The sequence below is a fragment of the Saccopteryx bilineata genome, chromosome 4 (genome assembly GCF_036850765.1).
Source record: "Saccopteryx bilineata isolate mSacBil1 chromosome 4, mSacBil1_pri_phased_curated, whole genome shotgun sequence".
NCBI lineage: Eukaryota > Metazoa > Chordata > Mammalia > Chiroptera > Emballonuridae > Saccopteryx > Saccopteryx bilineata.
The window spans coordinates 11307763-11332273 of NC_089493.1; the positions used below are offsets into that span (position 1 = coordinate 11307763).

A 24511-nucleotide genomic window follows, 5' to 3' on the forward strand; every position below is an offset into this window, starting at 1 on the left:
ACCCCAGTTCTAATCGTGAGATCAGGGTGGAGCCACAGACACCGCCTGCTGTCTAAGCACAAAGGTGCGTCTTTGAGGATGGCCTCAGCACTGCTGAAGGGGAAGATGGCAAACAAACAAAGACAGGCCGTGAAACCCGCAGACGCACACAGTGCAGAGCATGCTCACCGTGGCCGGTATGTTCCCAGCACCAAGGGACGGGGGTGGTTGGGCGGGGGCAGCACCTGAGCAGAGGAAGAAGAGCAGCACCTCAAGTGGGGTTCCAGGGAGAGAACTTGAACTTCGGGGTCTCGGAGATCTATGTTCAGATTCTAGCTCTGTCACTTGTGGCTTGTGACTGTGATCAAGTCACTTTGCCTCTCTGAGTCTAAATTTTCTCATCTGTCAAAACTTCTTTACTGAGTCACTGTGAAGATGAAAAGAGCCCCAGCCAGGGAGCCCACTGGGTTAGAGTGCTGTCCCGACACCCAAGGTTGCCGTTCAGTGTCGGTCTGGCACATACAAGTATCAGCCAGTGAACGCATGAATACGTGTAACAACAAATCGATGTTTCTCTCTCTCTCTGTCTCCCTTCCTCTCCCTCTAAGATCAATCAATGAATCAATAAAATAAGATGAAAAGAGATAAAGGAATAAAAAAAGAAAAGAAAAAATAGATGATAAGAGACAATCTATAGGAAGTGCCTCAGACACAAGAGATGGTTGATAGAAGTTAGTGTCCCCTCTCCTGTATTTATGTCACCTTGGTCATACACGGCAGTAATCAACTTTCTATTTAACTAAAGCAAAACAAGGAATTTACTTGTAAAAATGGCAGAGACTGCCAACTGTCCCCTAATGTCTGTTAGTCTTTTCTTACTAGGTAAAATAATTTTTAGCTAGGTACATAGTTGCTCAGCTGAATACTACATTTTTCTCCCCAGCCTCCCTTGCAGACTGGCATGACTTGGCGACTATGCTCTGGAGACTGGGATGTGACCAGAAGTGATCATGTACAACCTCTAGGTCACGTCCTAAAAGGGAAGGCACAGACTCACCTCTCATCTCTTCTCACGTCCTTCCGGCCGGAACAAGAATGCGCGAGCAGGAGGTGGATCGGCCATATTGGTCCATGAGGTAAAGAATGTTGAGGATGATGAGAAACAAGATAAAAGAAGACTGAGTCCCTAATGACTTAACAGAGGAGAGGCACCATACCAGCTTAAATGCTCAGACTTTGCAGTGCAAAAGAACCTTATATTTGTTTAGTCACTGTCAATACTTGAGTTTTGTTATAAAAGCCAAATCTATATTCTAATACTCAATGCTAAAGACTAAATGTATCCCCCTAAAATTCATGTGTCAAATCTTAACTCCAATAGATGGTATTTAGAGGTAGGGCCTTTGGGAGGTGATTAGGCCATGAACATTTACAAATGAGATTAGTTTCCTTACAAAAAAGACCCAACAGGGCCCTGGCCAGGTAGTTCAGTTGGTTAGAGCATTATCCCCATGTGCCAAAGTTGTGGGTTTGATCCCCCATCAGGGCACATGCAAGAATCAACCAATGAATGCATGAATAGGTGGAATAACAAATCAATGTCTCTCTCTATATATTTTTCTTTCTCTAAAATCAGTTTTTGAAAAGAGAGACCCAAGAGAGCTCCCTTACCCTTTCCACCAAGTAAGAACATAGAGAGAAGATGGCAACAGGGCTCTCGCCAGAAATAGAATCTGCTGCCACCTCCACCTTGCACTCCCCAACCTCCAGAATTGTGAGAATAGTTCGGTTGTTTATCTTATAAACTTTATAAGACACCCAGTCTATGGTACTTCCATTATAGCACCAAACAGACTAAGATACTCAGTAAATAAGGAGCTCATAGCATCCAAAAGAGAGCCAAACAACTGTTTAGATTGTTTTGGCTTTGACAGTTTTTGTTTGTTTGTTTTTTGTGACAGAGAGGGGAACAGATAGGGACACAGACAGACTGGAAGGGAGAGAGATGAGAAGCATCAATTCTTTCTTGCGGCATCTTAGTTTTTCATTGATTGCTTTCTTAAATGTACCTTGATGGGGATTGGAGGGGCGCTACAGCAGAGCAAGTGAGCCCTTTGCTCAAGCCAGTGACCTTGGGCTCAAGCCAGCAACCTTGAGTTTCAAGCCAGCGACCTTTGGGCTCAAACCAGGGACCATGGGGTCATGTCTAGCCGGTGAGCCTGTGCTCAACCCAGATAAGCCTGCACTCAAGTCAGTGACCTCGGGGTTTTGAACCTGGGTCCTGTGCATCCCAGTCCGACGTTCTATCCACTGCACCACCGTCTGGTCAGGCTGTGTTACTTTGTGTTTGACAAATGTGTTACTTTGATATACATACATCATTTTGTTTTTTGAGTATTTCCTTACATTTGGCACAAATATTCCAGGTTCATCTTATCATGGCCCAGCCTTGGAGTCAGCCATGCCAGTGATGTGTTTTCGTGGAGAAAGGTAATTAGAAACATGACCTGTGTGCTAGCTATGCTTATTACCACTGAGCTTATTAGGTTTAGGTAGTAAACCCCTTTAAACTCAAATTCCCCGCACCCAACTTCCCACTTGGACAACTTCTTCATTAAGCATCTCCCTCGGCACCTCCCCCTTTCCTTAAGCAACTCTCCCCACCCTGGGAAGGTTCTGAGAAATGTCCTTGGGACAAAGCCATCATGAAGGTTGGGACCTGAGGGTTGGGAAAGGGAGAAGGTCTGTAACCAGGGCCACAAACCAAGATATGCTCATCTGAGCATGTCCAGGTGCAGCCAACCCCATGCTAGCAACTCCTCTATCTAACGCTCTCTCCTGCAGCTTGGGGCTGACACCCTTTGCTGGTCTCAGCCCACCTGCACCCAGGCACTTTTAAAATAAATTCTCCTTTTGGAACATACTGGCCTCATGTTTTCGGTTCGGCCCGCGATTTCTGCCTTTCAGAACTGACACTGCTCTAGGCTTCCCAGCAGACAAAACCAGGGAATATATGTGCGTGTATATGTATTTATGAGTGTGTATATAGTTAAGCCACACATCTAATATCAACTTTTATTTCTCTGTATGTCTAAAAACCAAGACTTTATACCAATATATCTAATTCCGATTCAACAGACAGCGTTTACTCCTGTCTTTCCCCTTTTCCATAGGAAGTCGGTCTCTTCTCTGATGGGGAGAAACCAGATCCCATTGTCTTCACTGTTTCCATGTTTGCTCAGTCTGCCTGTACGACTGAATCCCTTGACACCCACGTCCTTCCTCGGGGCTGGCCCTGCCATGTCCTCAACCTGACCAAGGGGAGGGGCAGACCAGATGCACATTTGAAGGCATCAACCCCTTTGCTTCCCCCGCTCACCAAATAGCCTCCTCCTTCCAATCTGCCTTTCCATTTCTCTTGCTGATAGTTGTGGGATAAACTGACATCCAGGAGAAACCATTTGCTCCTCGTGCTTGGGCCACAGGGAAGCTGGGATGAATTTGCCTTCTGCTTGAAGACAGAAGGTGTTGATTAAAGTGGCTGGAATGGACCTGGCCTGTTGGCTCAGTGGTAGAGCGCCAGCCTGGTGTGCAGGAGTCCTGGGTTCGATTCCTGGCCAGGGCACACAGGAGAAGCGCCCATCTGCTTCTCCACCCTCCCCCTCTCCTTCCTCTCTGTCTCTCTCTTCCCCTCCAGCAGCCAAGGCTCCATTGGAGCAAAGTTGGCCTGGGCACTGAGGATGGCTCTGTGACCTCTGCCTCAGGCACTAGAATGGCTCTGGTTGCAACAGAGCGACGCCCCAGATGGGCAGAGCATCGCCCCCTGGTGGGCATGCCAGGTGGATCCCGGTTGGGCGCATGTGGGAGTCTGACTGATCCCTGTTTCCAACTTCAGAAAAATACAAAAAACAAACAAAAAAATAAAGTGGCTGGAATGCAGGGCACCTTTGAAAGAGGACGCTGGAGGCACAGAACCTGGATGTTTGTTCAGCACTAGCCCTGGGTAGGGTCCTGTCTCTACCAGGAAGCCCAACGCTCAGGTAGCTGCTCTTCAGGAGCGTCGAGTAAGCCCTTCTTGTCCTCCGACCCCACCCTCAAGCACAACTGAACTGCAGCGACAGAAGCAGCCTGTGTGCTGGGCATTGTGCTGAAGCTCGGCTTGTATTATCTCTTTTCAGTCCTCACAGCCCTGTTAGCGGGACAGTGTTATGGTCTCCATTTTACAGATGAGGATACAGAGGTGTAGAGAAGTGACCGAGCCTGCCCGAGGTCGCGTGAGCAGCAGGAGGCCAGGACCTCGGCCCTGGCTGACCAGCTGCGCCGTCCTGCTCCGAGCCCTGCCACTCTGGTCAGCGTTCCGTGGCTCTCCTCCGGTCCGTCTGCGCTGCCCACGTTCCGGCTAGTGCTGGCTTTGTCCAGGAAATAGAGTCCCAAGCTCACAAAAAAATGTCAGTGCCAAGCTTTTAAAAAAGTACTGTTGTGTCTGTTCTGTGGGTGGCGCCGTGATTAAAGCGTGGACCTGGAACGCTGAGGTCACCAGTTCGAGGCCCCACTTGCCCGGTCAAGGCACGTATGAGAAGCAGCTGCTACTACAAACTGATCTTCCTGCTCCACGCCTTTCTCTCTTTCTAAAAATAAAAAAATTAAATTAAAATAAAAAAATACTATTATGGCCTGACCAGGCGGTGGCACAGTGGATAGAGCATCGGACTGGGATGCGGAAAACCCAGGTTCGAGACCCCGAGGTCTCCAGCTTGAGCGTGGGCTCATCTGGTTTGAGCAAAAACTCACCAGCTTGAGCCCAAGGTCGCTGGCTTGAGCAAGGGGTTACTCGGTCTGCTGAAGGCCCACGGTCGAGGCACATATGGGAATGCAATCAATGAACAACTAAGGTGTTGCAACGCGCAACGAAAAACTAATGATTGATGCTTCTCGTCTCTCCATTCCTGTCTGTCTGTCCTTGTCTATCCCTCTCTCTGACTCTCTCTGTCTCTGTAAAAAAAAAAAAAAAAAAAAAAAAAAAATACTATTATGTGACATCTAACATATACAAGCAAGTTACTCCTTATATAACAATAACAACACACCTGACCGGGCAGTGGCGCAGTGGATAGAGCGTCGGACTGGGATGTGGAGAACCCGGGTTCAAAACCCCGAGATCACCAGCTTGAGTACGGGCTCATCTGGTTTGATCAGAAGCTCACCAGCTTGGACCCAAGGTCGCTGGCTTGAGTAAGGGGTTACTCAATCTGCTGAAGGCCCGCGGTCAAGGCACATATGAGAAAGCAATCAATGAACAACTAAGGTGTCGCAACGGAAAAAAATAAATAAATAACAACACAAAACCCATACCTCCTAACTTAAAAACACACTAACATGTTTTTTTTTTTTAATTGGGCTTATCTTTTATATTTTTAGAGATTTGTTGTGTTTTCAAAATGCAAAACCTTTCTCAATTTAATCTCCTAACTCCAAACCTGAATGTCCCCTGTGGGTTAACCAGCTGTCTCTCTCTGTCTTCCTTTCTCTGAGGGTCCAGTCCTGTGGGGTTTTTGTTTGGTCTTGTTATTTATTTTATTTTTTTAGTCACACTTACATCAGCAAATCCTGTGGGTTTCGCCTTCAAAATACATCACACATTTGACCACCACGTGCCTTCTTCCTTACTCCAAGCCACTGTCATGCTGGACTACTGCAGGAACTTCCTATCTACCCTCCATCAGGAGACCACCGTGAGCTTTGTGTTTTTTTTTTTAAGATTTTATTGATTGGTTTTAGAGTGAAGAGAGAGAGAAAGAAAGGGAGAAGGAGTAGGAAGCATCAACTCATAGTAGTCACTTCTCATATGTGCCTTGACTGGGCAAACCCGGGGTTTTGAAGTTGCCGCCTCAGCATTCCAGGTCTGCGCTTTATCCACTGCGCCACCACAGGTCAGGCACCACAGTGAGCTTTAGAAAGGGGTGCAGGTAATCAGATTCTGTTCCTCCCCTGCTTGGCCCTAGCCCCAGAGACATGCCTGTCCTGCTGGTTTGATCCTGAATCCTCACCCCTGACCAAGTGTTGTAGTAATATAATGTTATAGTAATTAAATATATAGAAATAGAAAAAACAAAAATATGGAAAACATATAAAAAGTAATTAAGATAGAATATTGAAATTAAATAAATTATGCCATCTGGATAGGAATTAATATAGTGGGTGCAGATGTGATTAACAGACTCTGACTTTCTTTTTTTTTTTAAAATATTTTATTTATTGATTTTTTAGAGAGAGAGGAGTGAGAGAGACAGAGAGAGAGAGAAGGGGGAGGAGCAGGAAGCATCAACTCCCATATGTGCCTTGACCAGGCAAGCCCAAGGTTTCGAACCGGCGACCTCAGTGTTCCAGGTTGACGCTGTATCCCACTGCGCCACCACAGGTCAGGCCAGACTCTGACTTTCGAGCAGGGCCCAGTTAGTGTGTGTGTGAAGTCATACATAAACAAAAAGTGGCCTGATGTCATAACTTTGTAAGTTAACATAAATAAGAAGCTTTCCTAGGAACATCTTAAAAAGTGGTTTGATGTAACATTTCAGTAGATTAACATAAAAGGGGTTCCCTACAAGGAACTCCCAAAAAGGTGGTTTGAGGTGATAATCCTGCAGATTGACACCTGTTAGAAGGCGTTGGCCAGAAAGGATACTAAAGCTGAGGGCCCCCCTGCTGCAATAGTCACCTAGACTCCAACATGAACCTAAGCTGTCTCCATGCCGCTCTGAGCTCTGACTGAAGACAGCCGAGAGGAGCACACCGACGGGGACCCCTTAAGCCAGGGGTCCCCAAACTACGGCCCCCGGGCCACATGCGGCCCCCTGAGGCCATTTATCCGGCCCCCGCCACACTTCTGGAAAGGGCACCTCTTTCATTGGTGGTCATTGAGAGGAGCATAGTTCCCATTGAAATACTGGTCAGTTTGTTGATTTAAATTTACTTGTTCTTTATTTTAAATATTGTATTCATTCCCATTTTGTTTTTTTACTTTAAAATAAGATATGTGCAGTGTGCATAGGGATTTGTTCATAGTTTTTTTTATAGTCTGGCCCTCCAATGGTCTGAGGGACAGTGAACTGGCCCCCTGTGTAAAAAGTTTGGGGACCCCTGCCTTAAGCTGTACCCAGGTACGCCAAAAGGATTTGTGAGTAATAAACTGCCCATGTGATTCTTGCAACTAACTCTGTGTGTCGGTCTCATGCTTTTCCTCCGGTGGCAGTTAGTGTCAGCACTGATAAGTGGGATCCTCATAGCCGCCTCAAGAGTAGTCTCGAAGAGGCTGCCAGTCTGCTGATAAGCCAGAGTGTCCCACTGCACAGGGAAGTCGAATCAGGGACGCCTGATCGACGCAGAGCTCGGGCTCTACTGGGACAACAGGGGTCAGGCCTCGAGTCTGTGGTCTTTGTCATGCTGACAAAGACGTAGAGCAGGGGTCCCCAAACTACGGCCCGCGGGCCACATGCGGCCCCCTGAGGCCATTTATCTGGCCCCCGCCGCACTTCCGGAAGGGGCACCTCTTTCATTGGTGGTCAGTGAGAGGAGCATAGTTCCCATTGAAATACTGGTCAGTTTGTTGATTTAAATTTACTTGTTCTTTATTTTAAATATTGTATTTATTTCAGTTTTGTCTTTTTACTTTAAAATAATATATGTGCAGTGTGCATAGGGATTTGTTCATAGTTTTTTTTATAGTCTGGCCCTCCAACGGTCTGAGGCACAGTGAACTGTCCCCCTGTGAAAAAGTTTGGGGACCCCTGACGTAGAGGGTCCCTTCTCTGGGTCTCCCTCTCCACTCTGATGTCTTCACCCTCACTGTTCCTTCTGCCTGGAACGCTCTTCCCCAGATTCGCTCCTGACCCCTTCCTGCCTCCAGCGGGATCTCTGCTCATGAGCACTTGCACCCGAATGCCCCCTTTTATAAGATTTTACAAGCATGAAAATAAATTCACAGATAACAAAATTTACCTAAGCTTATTTAAAAAAAAATCAATAGGTATACTAAATTTAAAGGAGAAATAAAAAGAAATTAATGCTTAATAACTTAGTTCATATTTTACCGTATGACTCCTGGGAGCTGTGTACATTTGTATCTGTACTGTAAAGTGGGAGGGGCTGGCTCCGATTCCAGTAAGGTGCGATTTCTTCAAACAGTAAACAACTCTTGGTAGAGCCCCAAACCAAACCAAGTATAACTTTCTGTGTACATAGTTCTCGAATTCCTGAGTGATAAGCGATAAATCTGTGTACAAAATACCTTGTGTTTGTTTATAAAACCAAGTTGGGTTCCAGGCTCATATAATTATAAGCAGATTTTTCACCCACATGGATGTCTGCTGGGACATTCCAGACTCGCATGAAGGGCATCGGTCTTCAAACCGTCATCCCTTCGTCCGTCTAGCTCGTCCCAGGATGTCTGGTGTCCCTGACACCCGCCTGCTCAACGTTAGGTGTGCCTCCCATCAATGCCACAACCAGAAAAAGCCTTCGAAATTTTCAAAAATATCCTCTAGGTGGCGCTACCGTTTAAAGTGAGAACTTTTTTAGCTGGGCCCCTTTTTACTTTTCTTCCCAGCACCCAGCACTCCCAAACCTTACAGTCTACATTTTTTTTGTTTGTATGTTGCTTTGTGTTTGGACTCGAATGTGAGCTGCAGGACAGGGGGCTTTGTTCGTTCCCGATGCATCCTCACCGCCTAGAACACGTGGGCCCTCGGTGAGGCCATGGACGGATGAGTGGTGCCCAGGACTGCCCTCACTTACACCCCTGGGGCCCTACATTACAGCGTGTCCAGCATTATCTCAAAGAGGGTGCAAGCTATGGAAGTCAAAGTTGTCTCACACCCAGCTCTCAACTTTGTACAACACTGAGATTTTTGACCAGGGTGACAACCACTGTTCGTGTGTTTTTTTGTTCAAAAGTCGTTTTTAAAATAACAACAGTTAGTGACATTCACTAAATGTCAACCCTGGCACTGGGACAAGTAGTGCTTTTAGCTTTTAATTTATTAATTGATTTGAGAGAGAGGGGAAGGGGAAGAGGAAGAAGAGAGAGAGAGAGAGGAACATCACTCTGTTCCCCTGTGTGCCCTGACGGGGGATGGAACCGTAACCTCTGCATATGAGGATGACATTCTAACCGACCAAGCTATCCGGCCACGGCTACAAGTAGTGCTCAAGGATCATCTCTTCTGATCCTCTGGGAAATGCCTTGAGTAAGGTGCTATCATAACCCCCATTTTACAGATGAGGAAACTGAGGCTCGGTGGAGAGGCTAAGAAACATTCTCACTCTCATGCAGACACCAAGCACCAGGCCTGGGTTGTGAATGCCAGGTGCTCATGGTCCACAGGCAGAGCCACAGGCCCATCCACCCCTCTTGACACCCTCTGGAGCCAGAGACCTGGGTTCACAAAATTGTTCTGCCACCAACTCTTGTGTGACACTGGGCAGGCCACGTAGCCTCAGCCTCCTTGTCTGTGAAGTGGAGGATTAGAACCAGTCAAAAAAGCTAATTTGACCAGAGGCCCCCATCAATAGACATATCTTGAGTGTCTACTTCAAGGGCAGAAAATTCGACTGTGCCCTGAAGCAGCAGGTGAGCCCTGCCCGGAGCGGTTCAGAGAGGAGCACTCCCGGAGAGAAGACGGGCCGTTCCGGGTTCGGAGAGGAGCACTCCCGGAGAGAAGGTGGGCCGTTCCGGGTTCGGAGAGGAGCACTCCCGGAGAGAGGACGGGCCGTTCCGGGTTCAGAGAGGAGCACTCCCGGAGAGAAGGTGGGCCGTTCCGGGTTCGGAGAGGAGCACTCCCGGAGAGAAGACGGGCCGTTCCGGGTTCGGAGAGGAGCACTCCCGGAGAGAAGGTGGGCCGTTCCGGGTTCGGAGAGGAGCACTCCCGGAGAGAAGACGGGCCGTTCCGGGTTCAGAGAGGAGCACTCCCGGAGAGAAGGTGGGCCGTTCCGGGTTCGGAGAGGAGCACTCCCGGAGAGAAGACGGGCCGTTCCGGGTTCGGAGAGGAGCACTCCCGGAGAGAAGACGGGCCGTCCCGGGTTCGGAGAGGAGCACTCCCGGAGAGAGGATGGGCTGTTCCGGGTTCGGAGAGGAGCACTCCCGGAGAGAAGGTGGGCCGTTCCGGGTTCGGAGAGGAGCACTCCCGGAGAGAAGACGGGCTGTTCCGGGTTCGGAGAGGAGCACTCCCGGAGAGAAGGTGGGCCGTTCCGGGTTCGGAGAGGAGCACTCCCGGAGAGAAGGTGGGCCGTTCCGGGTTCGGAGAGGAGCACTCCCGGAGAGAAGGTGGGCCGTTCCGGGTTCGGAGAGGAGCACTCCCGGAGAGAAGGTGGGTCGTTCAGGATTCAGAGAGGAGCACTCCCTGAGAGAAGGTGGGCCGTTCCGGGTTCGGAGAGGAGCACTCCCGGAGAGAAGATGGGTCGTTCCGGGTTCAGAGAGGAGCACTCCCTGAGAGAAAGTGGGCCATTCTGGCCTGGAGGTAAAAGAGCAGCAGTGGGTAAGGGTGGATGACTCTCCCCCTCTCTCCTCTCTCAGGGGCCATCAGAGGAAAGAGTCTCTCTGGGCTTCGGTTTCCAAGGGCTTCCTGGCACTCCTGCCTTTCCGTCAGGGTCCTGGGGGGCGGTTCTCACTGCACAGGTCAGAGGGGAGGAGCTCCCCGGGTGACCTCAGCCTTAAGTCAGAAGTTAAAAAGGTCTGATTCTACTCTGAGGGAGTGGGAGATTGGGTACAAAAGACAAAAGAACTTTCCAGAAGGATGTCAGGGTGTAGATGCAAAACAGGTTGGCCTGGGGGAGCAGAGACCAGTCAGGATAGCTGTCCAGAGGGCTCCCAGCAGGCCTTGAGTTCGTCCTTCCACACCAAGATGTTGGATGGTCCCTGACGTCACTTTCAGCTTGCCCCCCACACACTGCACGGCCCCCAACTGTCTGTATCTTAAGGCTAAGACGCTGTTTTCTCTCCCCACTGAAAATCCGTGAGGGGCTTTCATCAGGGATGACGTGGAGGAAGCTGCTCTGACCTATTCCACCAGCCCTTCTGGGCCCCAGGGCTGCCCGGATATTTCTGGCTCTCCCAAAAGAACACAGAACTTTACCCACTAATGTAAGCATGCAAATCTTCATCCAACAAAACAAACAAACCTAACGGTTCCTCTAGGACTACCCTGCTTTCCTAATACGGGCATCTGGAATTATACCCTGGGCATCCAATCAACACCACAGTCCCACTCCCAGGAGGGGAAGAGGGACTAACCCCGGGTGGCAGGTAAAGGTCACAGTCACACTGAAGTGGCTTCAGATGTTGGACATGGGCACAGCTGTCCCTCTCGGGAGCCTGCCTGTGCCCTTTTCCTCCCCCAGGCGCATTACCTGCTAAGCTCCCAGGCCCTTCTTCTGCCTCTGTACCTTCTTCCCTGAGGCCAGGCGCCCAGCCGCTCACTGCTGCTACCTCTGTGACTTTCTAAGTAAACTTTCTTTTATAACTTGAAAACAAACAAGTGCTGGATGGGCCCTTTCAGGGGTAGGTTCACCAGATAAAATGCAGGAGGCCCAGTTCCACTGGAATCTCCCGTAAAGAATACCTCTTACAAAGTTGAAGTATGCCCCACAGCTCATTTAGGATATACTGTTTTTTCCTCTTTTGACTTTTATTATTATTATTTTTAATTTTATTGATTTTAGAGAGAGAGGAAAGGAGAGACAAAAACATCTATCTGTTCCTCTATGTGCCCTGACCCAGGATTAAACTGGGGATCTATGCATATCGGGATAATGCTTTAACTAACCAAGCTATCCCGTCAGGGCTAGGATATACTGATATACCTTTGTGTGTGTGTGTGTGTGTGTGTGTGTGTGTGTGTGTGTGAGAGAGAGAGAGAGAGAGAGAGAGAGAGATACAGAGAGAGGGACAGATAGGAACAGACAGACAGGAAGGGAGAGAGATGAGAAACATCAATTCTTTGTTGCGGTTCCTTAGTTGTTCATTGATTTCTCATATGTGCCTTGACTGGGGGGCTACAGCAGACCGAGTGACCCCTTGCTCGAGTCAGTGACCTTGGGCTCAAGCTGGTGAGCCTTGCTCAAGCCAGATGAGCCCGCGCTCAAGCTGGCAACCTCGGGGTCTCAAACCTGGGTCCTCCGTGTCCCAGTCCAACGCTCTATTTACTGCACCACCGCCTGGTCAGGCTATGCTGATATACTTATGCTAAAAAAAATTTTGTTGTTTTTCAGAGATTTAGACTGAACTGGCCTCCCAATTTGTTTATTTTAATTTTTATTTATTGATTTTAGAAATAGAGGAAGGGAGAGAGAGAGAGAGAGAGAGAGAGAGAGAGGCAAGAACATCGAGCTGCTCCCAGATGTGCCCTGACAGGGGATCAAACGGGTAACCTCTGAAGAGGATGCTCTAACCAACTGAGCTCTCTGCCCAGGTCTGGCCTCCTAATTTTTATTTGCTCAATCTGACAACTTTTGGTAAATATGGTAAACAGCGAGGAAAGGGGTGCTCATCAGTGTCTTTAAAGGCAGTGACAAGCCCTAGCCGATTGGCTCAGCGGTTGAGTGTCAGCGCGGTGTGTAGAAGTCCTGGGTTTGATTTCCCGCCAGGGCACACAGGAGAAGCGCCCATCTGCTTCTCCCCCTTCCCTCCCTTCCTCTCTGTCTCTCTCTTCCCCTCCTGCAGCCAAGGCTCCATTGGAGCAAAGTTGGCCTGGGTGCTGAGGATGGCTCCATGGCCTCTGCCTCAGGGGCTAGAATGGCTCCGGTTGTAATGGAGCAACTACCCAGATGGGCAGAGCATCGCCCCCTGGTGGGCATGCCGGGTGGATCCTGATCAGGGGCATGCGGGAGTCTGTCTCTCCGCATCTCCGCTTCTCACTTCAGAAAACAAAATAAAAATAAATAAATAAAAAATAAAGGCAGTGACATCTGTCAGGGAAGGGCAGTGCTGCTGATTCAAGGCGTTGGAACGATGTCATTTACATGTGAATACTCAGCTGCGTTTGTACTCAGAACACATGAAACTGAAATGGCTGCTGATCAGTAGTATCAACCTTTAAAAAGCTACCTGGGAAGTTGAAGTCAGGTTCAGCCTTTGGAAAACACCTCTGCCTGGACTTTTTGTTCTGAAGGAGTTTGACCTGGTGATTTCCCCTCCAAGGAGTCATTTGCAAGAACAAAAATTCTAAGTAAGCTTTAGGGATCAAGATGTTCATTCAGCACTGCCTATAATAACTGCTATCTCTCTAGATATAGATAAAGATGACTGTATCTGTCATAATTGCTAACACTCACATGGCAGTGTTGTAAGCGAATTGCCGAGTCCTTATGGTAAGACTAAAAGCCAGGGAATAACTATCCAATATCAGAATAGTTAAGTGAGCTGATGGTCTACCACCAGGCAAGGCATAAGGCGGTCATTAAAACTAATGATTATTACAACATAGAGGATACTTAAGGTATGATAATGACATGGGGGGAAGCAGGGTATAAAATTAAAATTAAATCTTCTTACCTATGTATAGAGAAGACACTAGAAGGGAAAATTGCTCTGATTGTTAGGTAATTTTGTTTTCCATAGTTTCTTTTTTCTAAAATCCTTAAGTGCCTTTAGTGAGTGTAAGTTAATTTTTTCATTTAAAAAAAAAAATCAAAAAATCATCCAGAATCTTCCTTTTCTTCCCAGGTATAAAGATAGTATTTAATAAGTGCCAGGCACAGACCCACCACAGAGCAGTCGGAATGCAGAGATGAGAAACACACAAAGCCTGCCCTCCAGGGTCATAGAACCACAGCACTTTCATGTAGCACCCACTAATTAGCAGTTCAAGACTCCCCTCCTCAGGATGCTCTTCCAGGGGTCGTCAAACTTTTTATAAAAACCGCCCACTTTTGCAGTGCTGGTCAACCTGGTCCCTACCGTGCAACCAAACAGCGCCGCGATTGGCCCATCATGAAAGCTGGAACGCCCACTAGTGGGCGGTAGGGACCAGGTCTATCAGCACTGCAAAAGTGGGCGGTTTTTATAAAAAGTTTGAGGACCCCATACACCTTGAACAGGATCCATCCAATAACCCCAGCTGGGGCTAATGCTCAAATACTGAGCTATTTTTAGTGCCTAAGGCTGATGTGCTCTAGGGAGCTATCCTCAGTGCCCAGGGTCACCCTGGAACCAACCAAGCCATGGGCTATGGGAGGAGAAGAGGGAGAGAAGGGGAAGAGGGGTGGGGGAGAAGCAGATGGTTGCTTCTCTGGGGATCAAACCTGGGATGTCCATATGCCAGACCAACACTCTATCCACTGAGCCACCAGCCAGGGTAAAAAACTGACTCTTTCCCTCAGTTCCCCAGAACATGTGATTGGCTTCAAGAGATGGAGGGTCCCTCACCCTCTTTAGTTTGTCGTTTTGATTTTCTTTCCTTCTTTCTTGCCTTTTCCAGGTCTGGCCCAGCCTCCAGGAGACTTGACAGATGCCACATACAAGAAAGGGGAGGATTCCTTTGCTGTGGATGTCATTGTGGTTGCACGCATCTGACCTGTCAATACGTGTGCGTGCAGGGACTTGAGCTGATCCACCAGAAATCTTGGACAAGCAGTCACTGGTTTATTGTTAAGTGACCCTATAAAAGCAACTTTATGCATGCTGGAATTGAGCAGTTTGGGGGTAAAAACTGTACTCATTTAAGTGTAAAAAGAAGAAAAAGAAAAGAAAAGTGGTGCATTTATAAACTGTGTAGGCGGTTAGAGCATGGATCAGCAAGCCTTTCCAGAAAGGGCCAGCTGTACATGTTTTAGGCTTCGCCGGCCATATGGTCTCTGTCACCATGACTCGACTCCGCCCTGGAGCAGGAGAGCAGCCGCAGACAAGAAGGAGAAGGGTGGGTGTGGCTGTGTGCCAATAGAGCTTGATTTGTGGACGCCGGAGTCGGAATTTCAAATCATTTTCATATGACATCAATTATTATTTTTTTGGATTTTTTCCCCCAACCACTGAAACATGGAAGGTCCTGCCCTGGCCAGGCAGTTTGGTTGGTAGAGCATCCTTTCAACACTCCAAGTTTGCGGGTTCAATCCCCGATCAGGGCATATATAAAAAAAAATCAACCAATGAATGCGTAAGTAAGGGGAACAACAAATTAATGTTTCTTTCCCTTCTTCTCTCTCTAGAATCAATTAAAACTTTTTTTAAGTAGAAGAAACATTCCTAGCTTACAGGCTGTTCAAAAACCAGTGACGTGTAGGGTTTGGCCTGGCTGTTTGCAGAATCCCCCTTTACAGCATGGGTTGGGGGCAGGCTCACCTGCCTGAGCTCACCTCCAGCCTTGCCAGCCACTTACTGGGACCTTGGGGGAGTTCCTTAACCTCTCAGCCCTCCGGTTTCCTCGGGTGGAAGGTGGGAAATCACTGTGGCCCAAGGACAGGGCCTATGAAGCTTGAACTGATGCTGTGTGCACACTGTAGGAGCCCTATAATGCAAATGCATGCATGGCCAAAGAGAGAGAGAGAGAGAGAAAGAGAGAGAGAGAGAGAGAGGGAAAGAGACATCGATTTCTTGTTCCACCCATCCATGCATTCTTTGTTGATTCTTGTGTGTGACCTAACTGGGGATTGAACCTATGACCTTGGTGTATCAAGACAAAGTTCCAACCAACTGAGCTAGGGCCAGTCATGATTGTTTCCAACTGTAAAAAATATTGGGAAATAGCCCTGACTGAACAGCTCAGTTGGCAAAAGTGTCATCCTGATGTGCAGAGGTTGCTGGTTCGATTCCCGGTCAGGGCACATGCAGGAGCAGATTAATGTCTCTCTCTCTCTCTCTCTTTTCCTCTTCCCCTCCCTCTCTCTCTAAAATCAACTTCTAAAACAATTTAGAAAGGAATATTGGCTACCTGGTTATAAGGGATGGTGAGAATCCGTGATTTGCTTCTCCCACGTACTTGTGCAGTGTGACAGCCCTCAATTCCCACATGCACCAACATCCGGGGAACCCAGGGAAGACTTTTTTTTTATTTTTTTTTTATTTTTCTGAAGTTGGAAACAGGAAGGCAGTCAGACAGACTCCCGCATGAGCCCAACTGGGATCCACCCGGCATACCCACCAGGGGACGATGCTCTGCCCCTCCGGGCGTCGCTCTGTCGTGACCAGAGCCACTCTAGCGCCTGGGGCAGAGGCCAAGGAGCCATCCCCAGCGCCCGGGCCATCTTTGCTCCAATGGAGCCCGGCTGCGGGAGGGGAAGAGAGAGACAGAGAGGAAGGAGAGGGGGAGGGGTCGAGAAGCAGATGGGCGCTTCTCCTGTGTGCCCTGGCCGGGAATCGAACCCAGGACTCCTGCATGCCAGGCCGACACTCTACCACTGAGCCAACCGGCCAGGGCTCCAGGGAAGACTTTTATTTCCTGCATTTCCTTTTGTCGTCCTGGAGGCAGAGGAATTGTATTCCCTTTCATTTGGTGCACGCAAAGTGCTGCCCTTGTTTATTTTTTGTTTGAATTTTTTCTCCGCACGCCTTCTTCTCCCCGAGAAGTCTGATCCATTGGTCTGGGCTGGGGCACTGACAGAGGTATGTGTTTTCAAAAGTTCTTCAGTGAGTCTAATCTGCGCCAGGGAACCACTAACCTAAGGTGTTATTACAGCATCTAGTATCTTTCCGCTCAAAGTGGCCCACGGGCCAGCAGCCCGGGCACTGCTGCTAGAAACGAAAGGTCTCAGGCCCCGCCCCAGGCCCCCCGAACCAGAACACACACTGGAACAGAATCCAAGTGACCTGTGCGCTCATTTCTGCTGCGGAAGCGCACACCTCTCGTGCTTGGAAGTGAGGTTGGAGACTCGCTGCTATCGATGGGCTCTTATTTAAGACCCAAGGTGCAGTGAGCTTGTTTATTCTTTTCTTTTTTTAATCTAGGGCTCTCACAAAGCAAGGATCCTCTGCAGTTCTCCATCTGGCACAGCCCAGAGGGCCAGACTGTGCCAGGAAAAACAATTTAGGACCTGAAAGGCCACCCGGGACCTCTTTCCCCATGACCCCGGAGGGTGGACGTCACTGGTACTCATGGGGCTGCCAGCGGTGGGCTGTGGATGGCATTTCTTAATATAGTTAGTCAACAGCTATGTTTTCTGAGTGCCACAGAGGACTAAAGGAATGTCAGTAAATGTTTGGAATGGAGGGAACGGATGGCTTTGAGAAGGACATTTCCCAGGCCTTGGAAGGAGACTGGATATTACAGAGGGGAGCTAACATGGACACAAATCCCCATACACAGGTCTGCTCAATGCTTTTTCACCGCGTAGATATAGTGGTGTGAGCAGAGAGCTAGCATTGCCCGAAGAAGCTCTGGCCTTGTGGTCCTAGGAGCCTGGTCTTGTTCAGGCCACAGGCAGCGCTGGCTGCTGCTAGAGTTTGCCCTTTGTCTTGGTTTACTGGCCTGTACAAAGGGCGCGTGCGAGCTGCATTTCAAAACTCGATTGCACTGCCTCGTCGCTCTGAGCACTTCCTTCCTTCTTTCCTCCGGAGAGCTCAAGAAGTGCGGTTCTGTCCTCAGCCCTCCTTTGTCTCATCCCTTAGAAACAAGGACCGGTAGGAGAGCCCGGCCCCAGGGGTCAGGCCCCACTTGGCCATCACCGTGTGACCTTCAGCTGAGCATTTCACCAGGGGTCCTCAGCTGGTAAAATGGGAGCACATACCCTTCTCTACAGGGTGGCTGCTGAAACCCTGTAGCAATGTATTGAGGAGTTCTCTGAAAACTAGGTTCAGGGACTCAGTTGCTGTTTATACTCTAAATCAGGGGTAGTCAACCTTTTTATACCTACTGCCCACTTTTGTATCTCTGTTAGTAGTAAAATTTTCTAACCGCCCACCGATTCCACAGTCATGGTGATTTATAAAGTAGGGAAGTCACTTTACTTTATAAAATTTATAAAGCAGAGTTACAGCAAGTTAAAGCATATAATAATAATTATTTACCAAGTACTTTATGTCGGATTTTCGCCAAGTTTGGCAGAATAAATCTTTATAAAACAACTTACTATAGTTAAATCTATCTTTTTATTTATACTTTGGTTGCTCCGCTACCGCCCACCATGAAAGCTGGAACGCCCACTAGTGGGCGGTAGGGACCAGGTTGACTACCACTGCTCTAAATTAACATCTCTCTTTCTCTCTTTTTAAGCAAGAGAGAGGAGAGAGAGAGAGGAAGAGAAACAGGAAGGGAGAGAGATGAGAAGCATCAACTCATAGTTATGGCACCTTAGTTGTTCACTGATTGCTTTCTCATATGTGCCTTGACCCGGGGGCTCCAGCAGAGCCAGTGACCTCTTTGCTTAAGCCAGTGACCTTGGGTTCAAGCCAGCTAGCTACCTTAGGGTCATGTCTATGATCCCACACTCAAGCCAGGGACCCTGTGTTCAAGCTGGTGAGCCTGCGCTCAAGCCAGTGACCTCGGGGTTTCGAACCTACGTCCTCAGCATCCCAGGTTGACTCTCTATCCAGACCTATGTATATAGGCCAGGCCTCTAACTTCAAAAAAAATGTAAATTTCTTTACTGATTTGAGAAGTAAAGAGAGGAAGGGAGAGAGAGAGAGAGAGAGAGAGAATCATTGATTTGTTTTTCTACCCACCCATGCACTCATTGGTTGATTCCTGTATATGCCCTGACCTGGATCCCACCTGCAAGGGGGGTGGGGCGTCAGGACGATGCTCTAACCAGCCGAGCTACCTGGCCAGCACAGGTTTATAACTTCTACAGTAAAAGGCCTCTCTGTGCCTTAAGCAAGTCCTGTCCATTGTATTTGTGCATCTAGGTTAACATACCTCTGAAATGGCAAATCACCCTCTTTTTCAGACACTTGGAGGCATAATCATCCTCAGTGGGGCACATGATTTTAGCTATCCTGTAATCCAACCTCCATCTTGCCTTCTCCCACCTTCGTTTAATCTTAATTCCAAATGCAAGAAAGAAAATGCAAACTGTCAGCAGTGAGCGTGATCGGTCTGGTGAGCCTTGCTTCCTGGTGCATCCTCTGTCTGGCTCAAACGCAGTTTTACAGAAATTCCTTACGGTTTGGACGTTCTGTTGACACAGCCTACCATCCATGCAAAAACAACAACAACAAAACAAAAACAAACAAAAAATAAAAATTCTTGATTGGTTAAAATAATTTTTTTTAACATTGATTTTAGAAGGAGGAAGGAAGAGACAGACAGACAGAAATATTGATCTGCTCCTGCATGTGCCATGACCGTGCTCAAACCTACAGTCCCCACGCCAGCCAACGGAGCCATCCAGCCAGAGTTACATTTGACTGTTTTGACTCACACGTATCTGACTCATCCATAGGTGCGCTTCTGAAGGCCCCCAGTGACCTTGCTGGTCGTCAGATCCAAGGCCGCCTGTCAGCCCTCTTCTTACACAATCAGCTGATTGCTCTCTCCTCCTAGAACCTTCCCCGGGGTGGCTTCCGGGGCTGGTACTCTCCTGGCTCTCCCCTATCTCCTCAGCTCTTCTGCTGATGCCTCCCTCCACTCCTCCCTGACCTCTGAACATTGTCATGCCCCCGGGACCCATCCTTGAACTTCTCTCTCCACACCCACAGCCTTGCTGATCTCACCCAGTCTTGTAGTTTTAAGGTCTATCTCTATGCTGACAACTCCCGATCTTATATCTCTAGAGTCATGCTCCTCAGCTCCAGGTTCTTTGATCAGATTGCCTACTTGACATCTCTGCTTGGAAGTCAGGTAGATGTTTCCGTGTTAACCTGTCCAAGGTAGAGCTCCAGCCCTAAGCCCCCAAACCTCTGCCTCCTGCCGTCTTCCCCATCAGTTTCTGGTGACTCCCTTTTCCAGCTGCCCAGGTGCAAAGCCCAAGACAGCCAGGACTTCTCTCTTGCTCTCAAACCCATACCCACCTACCAGCAGATCCTCTCAACTCTCCCTTCAAGCTGCTGACCGCATTTTGCTGCCTTTACTGCTACCTGGCTCTGGGTTCACCCCTGTTCTTCCCTCTGTAGCTTATTCTGATCTAACCAGACTGGCTTCCTCACTGTCCCGTGTCAGCACCAGGCTGGGACCTACCTTGGGGCATATACTGTTCCTGGGCTCCACAGCTCTCACCCTAGATATCTATTGCAAGACATGCTTGCTCATCTCCGTCACCCTTTTGCTCAAATGTCACCTTCCTGTAGGCCAGGGGTCCCCAAACTACGGCCCGTGGGCCACATGCGGCCCCCTGAGGCCATTTATCTGGCCCCCTGCTGCACTTCTGGAAGGGGCACCTCTTTCATTGGTGGTCAGTGAGAGGATCATAGTTTCCATTGAAATACTGGTCAGTTGGTTGATTTAAATTTACTTGTTCTTTATTTTAAATATTGTATTTGTTCCCATTTTGTTTTTTTTACTTTAAAATAAGATCTGTGCAGTGTGCATAGGGATTTGTTCATAGTTTTTTTTATAGTCTGGCCCTCCAATGGTCTGAGGGACAGTGAACTGGCCCCCTGTGTAGAAAGTTTGGGGACCCCTGCTGTAGGCTTTACCCTCAGTGCTGGATTAAAATTGCAACCCTGGGGTTATATGATGATGGAAGGAGACTTGACTTTGGATGGTGAGCACACAATACAGTATAGAGATGATGTATTATACTTGAAGTATACAGAACTGTATACTTGAAACATATCTTATTAACCAATGTCACTCTAGTCAATTTAATAAAATTAAAAAGTTACGGTAAAAATAATGATTGCAACCCACTTCCTGCCTCCCTTAGTATTCTTGATTTTTTTGAGCATGTATCATTTATTAATATACTATAAAATTTTTTCTTCATTTTTTAAAATAAGATTTTATTTATTCATTTTAGAGAGGGAGAGAGAAGGGGGAGGAGCCAGAAGTATCAACTCCCATATGTGCCTTGACCAGGCAAGCCCTGGGTTTTGAACTGGCAACCTCAGTGTTCCAGGTTGATGCTTTATTCACTGCGCCACCACAGGTCAGACATTATATAATTTATTTACTTATTTTGTATGTTCTTGCCTACCTTGTCAATGTAAAAAAAATCTAAACCTGTATAAAAATTTTTAAATTGAATTTGTTGGGGTGATGCTGGTGTGCAGGTTTCAGGCGCCCAATTCTACAGCACATCTCTACAGCGTATTGGGTGTTCACCCCCCAAGTCAAGTCGTCATCAGTCACCATTTATCCCCCCATACCCTCCTCCACCTCCCCTCTGGAGAGAATTTTTTTTTTCCTTTTTTTTTGTATTTTTCTGAAGCTGGAAACGGGGAGGCAGTCAGACAGACTCCCGCATGTGCCCGACCGGGATCCACCCGGCATGCCCACCAGGGGGCGATGCTCTGCCCATCTGGGGCATTGCTCTGTTGCAACCAGAGCCATTCTAGTACCTGAGGCAGAGGCCATAAAGCGATCCTCAGTACCCGGGCCAACTTTGCTCCAATGGAGCCTTGGCTGTGGGAGTGGAAGAGAGAGACAGAGAGGAAGGAGAGGGGGAGGGGTGGAGAAGCAGATGGGCGCTTCTCCTATGTGTCCTGGCTGGGAATCGAACCCAGGACTTCTGCACCCCAGGCCGACGCTCTACCACTGAGCCAACTGGCCAGGGCCTGGAGAGAATTTTTGAATTTAATTGAGTCCAGTAGAGGACACGTCTGGAAACAAGATCTCAACAGACTGAGAAAAATGCTTTCAAGAAATGAGTTTGCAGCTTCATTTATGCATTTGGAATTAGGTTGAGAACTAAGGAAGATTGCATGAAAGTGGGAGAAAGCAAGGCAAGGGTCGGCTTACAGGGTAGTTAACAAGGCTATGTGCTACGGTGAGGGCTTGAGAAGGCAAGGTCTGAAAAGAGTCATTTCGAAGGTGTGTTAACCTAGGTGCACAGAAACAGGACTTGTTTAAGATTAACCTTTTACTAGAGAAGTTACATGCCTGGGGTCTGACTACTCACCATGACCTGTCCAGTTAGGAATTTATGATCAGATTAACCTATGAGGTTACTTTCTGTAAAATCCTTTTTTTTTAAATCCATAGCCCAATGAGAATATAAATTCCATAGGACAGAGAGTTTGCAGTTTCATCACTGCAGTATCCTAGTGCCTAGAGTAGTGCCTGGCACATAGTAGGTGCTTAATAAATACTTAGTAAATGAATAAATGAAGGAATGAACAGATATTATCCTATTTATTTATTTTTTATATTAAGTGAGAGGCAGGGAGGCAGACAGACAGGCTCCTGCATATGCCCTGACTGGGATCCACCCAGAAAGCCCCCTACTGGGAGAGGCTCTGCCCAGCTGGAGCTGCTGCTCCGTTGCTCAGCAACTGAGCTATTTTAGCATCTGAGGTGAGGTCATGGAGCCATCCTCAGCAGCCTGCCTGGGGCCAATTTGCTCAAACCATTTGAGCCATGGCTGTGGGGGTGAAGGTTGGGGGCGGGGTGTGCCTGGGGGCAGGGAGAGAAGGGGGAGGGCTGGAGAAGCAGACGGTGGCTTCTCCTGTGTGTCCTGACTGGAAATTGAACCCAGGACTTCCATGCTCCAGGCCGATGCTCTACCACTGAGCCAACCACCCAGGGCCTCCTATTGATTATTTTAAAGGTGGGTAGGGATCTATTGTATGAATGATGTAATAATAATAGCACAGTGATTGGTAACACTCTTATATGATATAGACATTTATGGATTTAGTTGCTTCACAAATTTATAGTCTTTTATAAATTTAAAGTCCTTTATGAATTTACACTTCACAACAATCTTATGAACTAGGTTTGACAGTCACTCTCACTTATTAGATTATAAAACCAAGGTTTAGATAGATTTATTCCCTCTCCCACAGTCACACAGATAACAGGTCATGGCCATTTGGCTGCATCTTGAACTAGTACCTTTCACTACTTGTGCCAGACTAGTACAGAATGTGTATATCACGATTTACTTAATCAGTCTCCTACAAATAGACACCATCTTGTGCTTCTCAGATGGGCAAGTAAGGCTCAGAGAGGTCAAGATGCTGTTCAAAATCATATAGCCTGAATTCAACTCCATCAGTCCATCAACTGAATCTGAGGTCTGAATTTTCAACCACTACATCGTCTCACCTGCTAAAGCGTCCTTCTCTTCCAGGACTAGGGTTAGGAGGGCTTTTCAGGTGGCCCACTTCTGCCACTTGGCGATGTCCTTCCTTCCCAAGGTCCTTCCTCGACCACAGTTCCTCTCCCAGTCTGGACCCCTCTCCCAGTGGCCCTAGGCCATGGACATGTATATAATAACCCACTTAACCCCTGAGTGGTTCACCTGCCAGCCAGAGGGAATGTCGCTGTGTCCAGGTTCCTATTCGGGAGTGTTCCACCTTTGTATCTCTCTGTCAGAGATGTCAGGGACCACCTGGGGGACTTAGCTGACATTCATTTATTCAGTCACTTTTATTGAGCACTTCTATGTGTCTGGCACTATTTGGCTTCATCCAAATCCAGACAGAACCTAGATTGGCCACTAATATATCTACTACTGTCTTAGCAGATACAGTGGTCTTTTTCTCTGTAAACATGGTCCCTGCCTTTGACAGTCTAGTGGTAGGACAAACATTGTTAAATACTCAGCCTAAGTTAGAGACCAAGTGTGATTACCATCGTCATTGGAGGTGCAGAGAGCTAGATGACTTAGATGCCAGGAAGGGACCCCTGATAGCTGATGGATGAATAATTAGCTAAGAGAACAAAGAACTTTCTAGAAAAAGGGACTGCCTATCTAAAGGCGCTAGGGATAGCAGGGACCACAAAAAGCCAGGATGGCTGGGGCAGGGGAAGGGGAACTTGGTGGGAGATGAGGCTGGAAGGTCTTGGACTTGTCAAGGAGTTTTGGTTTTATCTCAAGTACAGTTGGAAGCTGTCTAAACTGGGAGGTGTGGTAATAATGTAGCCTGGTAATGGTGTAGCCTGATTGGCCTGATCAGAACGGATTTATATTCTGGACAGCTCTGGCTGAAAAGTAGAGACCAGGGTAGCAGGGACTAAAGGAGACACACAAGAAGGGTTGGTGGCCCTGAAAGAAATAAAGTAGTAAATCTGAGAAATATTCGGCCCAACACCATGCCTCTCTCTAGGGTCAGTCGTGTTCAAAGACTGGGTGATGGGCAATGGTGGGGTAGGCAAGAAGGCCCATTTCACTGATCAAGGTGGGACACTCTGAAGGCCGGATCTAGCCCTGGAGCTTCCTGTAAGATGACCAAGATCTTAAAAGAGATAAAAAATGTACAAGTACCCCTTCTCATAGTCTTCAGTCTAACGCTCTCCTAACTGAGCTATTTCGGCATGCTCCCCTTCTCATAGTCTTTAAAAAAACTTTTAAAAATTTAATTTAGAGGGAGAAAGGGAGAGAGAAACCTCAGTTTGTTGTTCCATTTATTTATGCATTCATTGGTTGATTCTTGTATGTGCCCTGACCAGAGATCGAACCAGCAACCTTGGTGTATTAAGATGATGCTCTCCAACTAATTGAGCTATCC

General features: G+C 47.8%; 1 long non-coding RNA gene and 1 other non-coding gene across 2 annotated transcripts; one reads left to right on the forward strand and one right to left on the reverse strand.

Moving 5' to 3' along the window:
• Window positions 1-84: 84 nt before the first annotated feature.
• On the forward strand, window positions 85-14779 carry LOC136335099 (uncharacterized). The gene is made up of 4 exons (XR_010731264.1): window positions 85-176; window positions 923-1115; window positions 2406-2469; window positions 14448-14779. It is a non-coding gene; the product is annotated as an uncharacterized lncRNA (long non-coding RNA).
• A 6758-nt stretch (window positions 14780-21537) lies between these two features.
• On the reverse strand, window positions 21538-21613 carry TRNAP-GGG (transfer RNA proline (anticodon GGG)). The gene has a single exon. It is a non-coding gene; the product is annotated as a tRNA-Pro (tRNA).
• Window positions 21614-24511: the final 2898 nt, after the last annotated feature.